This window comes from Perognathus longimembris, chromosome 3, assembly GCF_023159225.1.
Source record: "Perognathus longimembris pacificus isolate PPM17 chromosome 3, ASM2315922v1, whole genome shotgun sequence".
Taxonomy (NCBI): Eukaryota; Metazoa; Chordata; class Mammalia; order Rodentia; family Heteromyidae; genus Perognathus; species Perognathus longimembris.
The window spans coordinates 13,426,651-13,434,904 of record NC_063163.1 but is presented as its reverse complement, the minus strand read 5'-3'; positions in this window follow the sequence as shown (position 1 = coordinate 13,434,904).

The window sequence follows — 8,254 nt, the reverse complement described above, 5'->3', positions numbered from 1 at the left end:
TTTAATGGCATCTCCTTTTACAACTAAAGATGCCATACAAATAAAAATGTCATACATTAACCTAATAACCTATGACTTTGGGTAAGGTACTTAACTTCTATGAGCCTTGCCTTCTTATATGTGTGTAACAGATAGTGTAATTGTATCTATTGGCAGTAATATGGAACAAGTCATTTTTTTTTTTTTTTTTTGGCCAGTCCTGGGCCTTGGACTCAGGGCCTGAGCACTGTCCCTGGCTTCTTCCCGCTCAAGGCTGGCACTCTGCCACTTGAGCCACAGCGCCGCTTCTGGCCGTTTTCTGTATATGTGGTGCTGGGGAATCGAACCTAGGGCCTCGTGTATCCGAGGCAGGCACTCTTGCCACTAGGCTATATCCCCAGCCCCACAAGTCATTTTTTTAAGCTATGGATAATATTAGTGTAGCTAACAACCTAAAAGGATAGTTTTGATTCTTGCTTTATGTGAAATTATTTTAACTTATTAATTATCCAAATCACGAGGCAAAACTACTCATTGCTATTCTATGGCACAGGTAGGCTGATTTCTTGGTACTAAGATGGGAGAATTTCATTGCTTCAAGAGACATAACAGGTCATTTACCTCAACTCCTTCCAGGTAGCCTGGAAGAACTAATGACTGGCTTAAAGTCATGCCTGTGCCAGTAATGAGACGAAAATTTCGATAGTATCCAGGAAATATTGACTTTCTTCATCATTTTCATTTTTTGTTTTGGGGACAGGGAAGGTAATGTGATTAAAAGTGAGTTTTTCTAAGATGCATAACAATACTACAAAGAAGCATAATGGATTTCTGGTCATCTAATAGTAAAATACTTTAATATAATGTAAATTACCATACAAATAACACAAAAATGCGACTAATACTTATCTGGTGGTCTTTTGGTTTTATTAAATAGTTTCTAAGATTTGCTGTTCATATTTCTACCATTATCTGTTCTGAATGACTTGGCATTTTTCACCTCTCTGGCTTCCTGAAGATGAAATTATTGTTGGGGAAGGAGATGCTGAGGACATTTGATAGCCACTGGGGACATTTGCAGCAAAGGAAACCATAGGCAAGATGGGAAGAGGGGAGCGTACCACTCTGTTTATCATCTGAAGGGCCTACTGTATCTCCACATAACTACTGTACACTGACTTAGGCTCCTACAACTGTATTAATGCATGTTAATTGATTGGATATGAAATTCCTATTTGATAAAAATTTGCTAAGCTGCAATGTGAGTATTCTTATGCTTTCATGAAATATCTAGAAATCTCTAAAGCTGGCAGGTAAGGAAAGCACTAGCCATCTTTTTATTCTTCTTCCACTAATCTTCTTGTTTGTTTTCATTCTTTCCTTTAATGTTGGAGAATGTGACTAGAGTATCTTTCTTTTAAGGCGGTGTGGAATTTTATTTGTATTGTTCATTTCCATATCATAACTGTAAATTTGAAAAAAATGTTTGTAATCATAAAAAGGAAATACTTTTATCTTTCCCTTCCCTGTGAAATTTATAATGTAGCTGCTCTCATCTTTGATGTACATTTTCACTTTGAGACAGTCAACAATTCTCAAGCTGTTGAAACTTTTAAAGCATAATTTTTGCTGACTGCATTCCTTTCCATTATAGTGATGATGTGGTATTTGAATTGTTTTTATAAATGCTGTGAGTAACTGAGGATAAGAATGTGAGTCTGTGCTTCCCTTTCCAAACACTGTAACTTTCAATATATCCCTATACCAATGAGTTATTATAAGAAGATATTTATGCTCTGTTTTAAAATTGCTACTGGAATAACTTGTATTTTGAAATAGTAAGGATACATGTTAAGTTACTACTCAAGAAGTATCTTGAGCCTCATGCCTGCTGAAGCCATTGTCATTTTCTTGGAACACTCAGACTAGCATACCCCTATCCTGTTTTTGTGCTTACTTGTTTATATGCTTGCTTGGGCTTCTGAATTATCCATTTTTCTAAGGGCAGGGGTTGCATTTGATTCTATCCCTAGTTCTAATCTTGGAATTCATGTAACTGCTTTGCTGTTTGAATGAATCAATGAAGAGATTCAGGGCATACTGAGAGTTGATAAGGAAGTAGGTGGGCTTTAGTCTGTTGAACGGTTTGTTTTTTTCTGATTTTGAGGAAATGTTTAATATGTAGGGAATGTGTTTAATATGTAGGGAGGCATAGGCATTGGAACAGTGATGTGATTGTCCTCCAGGTTTTCTCTATGTAAAATATGTCAAATGAAAGTAAGGAATATAGAATGTAGGGAATGCGCTTTTCAATTCTGGAACACAGTTTAATATTTGTCTGAAAGAAGGGTAGGTAGAGAAAGCCAAAGAACAATTTAAAGACATATGTTAGTTTATTATTGTAGAGAAGATTTTTAAGGTGTCATTTATATTTACACATATTTGTATTAAAAAGTAAATAATCTGGTGTTATGTGTGTTATATAGATTTTTCTCTACAGAATATTTATGTTTTCTTTCTCACAAAGAGCACTGAAGATAATCTTATGTTTCATTTCTGTGATTAACATCTCATGGCTCCAGTAATTAGCATTTTGATTGGCATAACACATGTAATATTCAGTAGATATGTGTCAAAGGGAATGCAATGATTTATAGTTAAGAATGAGTAATGCATACTAGTATGCTTTTAATTTTAAATTATATTTTAATCAACATAATTATTTTCTTGTTAGTCAAATTTTGTTGTATTGGAATAATTTAGTGGCTGTTAGAATGGTAGACAATATTATTTATAATATGTAGTTTAAGTTAAGTAACTACTCCCAAGTTCTTGAGCATCAATTGGAATATATATTATCTTTGTTATTCTGTGATCAGCTTTCATGTTGTGCTTTAAATGAGCAGGAACACCTGTCCCTACTAATTTACTATCTAATGAGGTAGTATGCATCTTTCTCTATGAGAACCATTGGTGAGCCTTTTAAGATTCTAGCCTCAGCTTTTCTGTCATATATCTACTCAACATCTCTTGAATGTGCACATAGGCTCTTATATCTTGTGGAGAATCTAATATGGGTTAAGATTTTCATAAGGAAACAAAGCGTAACCATTTGGTAATGTAAATAGTAAGACATAATAAGACATAATCAGCAAATAATGGTAACTAACACAATGCCATACTTTGGGAATCCTGAAGTAGAAGAACTATGAATTGCATGGCTAGAGAAGTCCTTATAGTGAATAGGACACTTGAGTGGAGATTTTAAAGAAAGAGAGGTGGAGGGAACCCTACAATAGAGATATTTGAAAGAAGAAATGAATAGGGTATATTTTAAGGAAGGTAAATGGAGTTTTTCACCTATTTAAAAAACAAAATGTTCAAGTAGAAAGGAAAATAGATTCATAGCAAAATAAAGAGGATCTACTAAATCTAAATGTTGAGCTTATACACACATTTTATGAGATGTACTCTGGATCCCAAACCAAGAATACAATTTTCACAATGCTCAGAAATTTGCTGGCATTTCTTAAAGGAGCACAAAGGTTCTCGGGTCTGGTTGGCTACCAGTTGCTGATCTTTTTGAATAGAGTTAAAGCTGGATATGAATGGACTGATGGGGTCCATGAGGGAGAGTTATTTAGATGAGAGATTGAATTGCTCTGTTAGCTAGGAATTTAGTAGGAAAGGGTGGGGAAGTTGGAATGAAAAGGATAGTATGATTGCTAAAAGGGTAAATTTACACTTTTTATATTAAGTAGAAACATTAAGAGAGTACAACACATTCTTGGTGAGCAAGGATACTTTTATTATCCTTTACAATCTCTTTACAAAATCAGAGTGCTAATAACAATCCACACCTGTAATCCCAGTTCCTAGTGGGCTGAGGTACAAAGGATCATGAATTCAAGGCCAGCCTAAACTGGAAAGACCCTGTTAACTTGCTTCCTCCAAAATAGACTTTGAGATAATGGCAGAATACAAGAACTAAAAAGCAGTGTGGTTGGATGAGAAGGCAGATATGGAGAAAAACATCTGTGGTTATTCAGCACAAATGCTTCCAGAGAAGCCATGAATATCAATACACTTTCACTTCATTTACTAGGACTGCCATATATACAAACTAGCCTCAACACAGAGCACTGTTCTCTCACAATACAAGGAACCAGACATCGAGTTGTCATGATTAGTTCATGCTGGATCCTCTGGGGAACACATTCTCCCATATCTCTCTTGGCTTCAGTTGGCTGACTGCAGTCATTGGCCTTCTTTGGGAGGTAGCTGTATGAATCTACTTTCTGCTTCTGTGTACTGTGCTCCTCTTATAAAATCCAGGTATCACCTTAAATTCAGAAATGAGTTCCATTTCCAGAATCATATGTAAAACACAACAAAACAAAACAAAATAGCAATTTCTAAGGCCAAAGTCTTAGGAAACATAGAGGCAGGGATAAATGGGAAACAGGCCAAAATTTAGAAAACATACTGGAGAGTTAGAACTTGGTAATATGCTCTCAGGAAAGCTGAACAAAGGGACCTTAAGAAAGAGTGGTTAGCAATGTCAGGTTCAGTACATCCTTGAAAACAGCTGGTCATATGTTTAGGACTAGTATGACTTAGAATGACAGGAGAGTTGTTTTAAAATCATGTGGAAATAGTGGTAGAAAAAGGGTAGTAAGGAAAACTAGGATGCTCTGTGGAGACCAGGTGAAGACAGTAAAACTGTCCAGTCTTGGTAATACTTGATAGTCTCTACCTTATCAACAAGGATGGTTGTTCTCTCTTCTTTCAAAGGTTGAATAGAGAAGGGGATTCCAAAGTGGTCAAAGCAAGGGATTTCTCCTTTCAATTTGAAATTGCTTGTGCCTTTTCATGTGCAAATAAAAGAATGCACCTGAATACTAATGTGTGAGGACACTTGTAGAATAATATCACATCTAGTGATAATTAATAAGGTCTGAACACGAGCCTTGTTTATAGGTAGCAAAGATTAAATGTGTGAAAAAAGGAATCTTTACATGGGACAATTAAAGATCAATTACGACAATGGTACATAACAGTGAAAGCCTCTGGAAGAACTTCCTTCTCGTTAATCAGAGATAATTATCAACTATAAGGCTTAATCATTAGTAGAGTGTCTACATTTTGCATCTTAAAATGCTGATAATAATTAGTTTCCAAAATTTGCTCTAAGTGCTCATTAGCTCAAAGCAGTGACTTTTTTCTTTCAAAAGCAACTTTTAGCTCGTGACCTTGAAAAATGGTGACAGATATTTCGTACCTCTATTGAGTTGAAATGCAATGCTCATTATTTTCTGTGATTAGAGAAAACTGGGAAGTGGCACTGTGGCTCAAAGTGACAGAGTGCTAGCCTTGAGCAAAGAGCTCAGAGATAGCACCTAGACCCTGAGTTCAAGTTCCACGACTGACAAAAAGAAAACTGATTTGATAGATACATGAATGTTAAATAGTATGAAGAAACCCCATTATGAATGTACTAGTAATGATGAAAAGTTTTGCTTTGGAAGAGAAATTTTATTATTCTAATTATATCTACGATGTTACTAATATGTCATGAACTAATGTCAAGTAGGGAAGAATAATTTCTATTTATTGAGAGGTCATGTGAATGCATGAAACAGTGCCTATAGATTATCCCAGTTAATCCTATCAACAATATTATATGGAGATTGTCTCTCTCTCACTTCATGAAAGACTGTCAGAGTGGATGCAACAGTGTAACCAAAGTAACACAGCTAATGAGTAATTTACTCTGGAGGATTTAACATATATATATATATATGTAGTTGAGATATTGAAATGTCAGTAATTGTAAGAAAATATTAAGAAAAGGATTATTTAACTCTTGTCTCAATACTGTTTTATAACATCTTTGCTATATTTTTGTTGCAAAAAGTAAATGAGTTTTACTGGTCAAATGCTTGATGATGCAATAATCCGTAAATAACTTTAGAGATAAATGACAACCAGATTTTGAAAGTGTTTATTAATACTATTCTATCAGGTAGGTTTTTTTCCCTACTTGAATGTAAATATCTAGGGATTAAGTTGAAGTTGAAAGTTTTACTGCTGCTTAAGAAATATAGAATAGGATGAATAAGAGTGTCAGACATATGTAGTCAAATTCATTCAGTAAATTTAAAGGATGCTCACACTCTCGTTCATAGGGTAGAGGTGGGTTTGTTAAACTCATGGGCCTCATGAACCTTGTTGTCTAGCAGATAAACCTTTTTGACCCCTTAGTTTGAGTTAAATGACAACCAGAAAACAGGTACAAAATGCCATAAAGATAGATTTTGTTTAGATTAATTTCTGGAAAGTTCAACTTAATAAAGAGTACTTTATACTTCCTGTAGGAAACAACTCAATTAATGAATTTTTTCTTGGAAATATTGGTATTGTTCATAATGGAATTAATTTTTTGGTATGAGTTATGCTTTATTTGGAAATAGAAAAATAACTGGTGTCATATTAGTTGGTACAAAATCTACATTTGACTGTGAAAGAAATTTATGTTCATTTTCATGATAACATATGACAATTTGCACATGTAATGTAAACTGTAATTTTGAAGGACTGTTTCCATGTATGTTGTAAACTGAAAGTATGCCATTTGAATATGTTTAGTTTTAAGTCCATTAAGTGCTGTTAATTTCTGTTCATAGTATCTTTTCTAATATATTTTATTCTCTTCTAAAAAGTAAGTTGAATTTTTAGATTTCGGTAAGCTTCTTAAGGAAACAACAATTTTCTTAGAACTTGAAAAACAATAACATGAATATTGTAAAACAAACCCTTGAATTTTCTACATAGGTACAGTCTATACATTGCAAGTTTTATAGCTTTGTTTTATTTTTGAAACAATTATATTATCTTTGCTTGAAGCAAATTATTGTGATATATAGACAAAAATGTGTCTGAAGTATTTCAAGATTGGAAAATTTGCAGCTTAGCAATATCTTCAATTCAATAAAAAAATAGTTGAGTATATGCCTATGATTCTAACTTGAGAGAGTCAGTAGGTTGGAGGATCACAATCTTTTCAGTATTTTGCAGAGACCCAACCTGAAAAAAAGACTAAAGACAGAAAAGACTAGGATTTGTCTCAAGTAATGGAGTGCCTGCCTAGGAAGAGAGATGCCCTTGATTCAACTCTAGGACTGTTGTGTTCATGATTAGAAGATGAGGGTTTTCAAACTGGAAATACAGATGAGCAGTACATACATATATACATACATACATATCCATGAGCACACACGTGTCATACACATATACACAAACACACAACACATACACCCCCACAGGCACACTTTGCATACATGTTTGTGTGACCATAGATAGGCACCTGCACCTGCACATATACACACTCATTCACATCTATGCAACCTGCATACACGTATATAAGTATGTATGCACATGCATGTGTGTACACATATATGTATGTGTATAGTGCCTGTACATCTTCATATGTAGAGAGCATTTCTGAAAAATGTGTTTTCTGAACAAAGTTCCTCACTTCCTGTCATGCTGATTACAAGTTGGTGTGTAGTTTTCAATATTTTATGAAATGTTTTATTTTTTGCCTGTTTTCTTTCTTGGGCAGCCTTACACAACCCCAGCTACCTTGGTCTGAGGAACTTTAGGGGGAGAATTGCTCCATTTTTTTTCTGTTTGCCTGGTGGTAAAAGCTCATTTGGGGTGTTAGCTGTGTCTGACCTCCAATTTGACTGTCTGTATCAGTGTAGTTAAGGGTATAGAGTCGTGTGTGTGTGTGTGTGTGTGTGTGTGTGTGTGTGTGCATGAGAGAAAGGAGGAGAGAGAGATGTTAAAGCAAGACAAAATTCAGCATTGTTTTGAAAAATAACTGAATGGAAGCATGTGTATTGAGAATGTTCTTATTCTGGCAACCTACCGTTCAGCCCATGGATGAGTATTCTTTTCCCTCAGACAATATGATATAAAAAACCCTTCTCTCTGCACATGACAGAATACAGCAGTGTATTAATCACATATGCTCACAGACCAAGTGAGAAGGGCACCTTTGGAGTAAGAAGAACATATCTTGTACCTGCAAGGCTACATGGGGTTGGGCTTGCAGGCAGGGACAACCATCAGGGTCTGTGAGAGACAGATTTTCTAGGACAAGAGGGTAGAGAAATTTGGTTCCTGTGGGAGGATGTGATTGCCTTGTTTTGAGAATTTGCACTGGTAGGGAGATGAAAACACATAGGGTGAAGATAGGGTGGTATGAAAA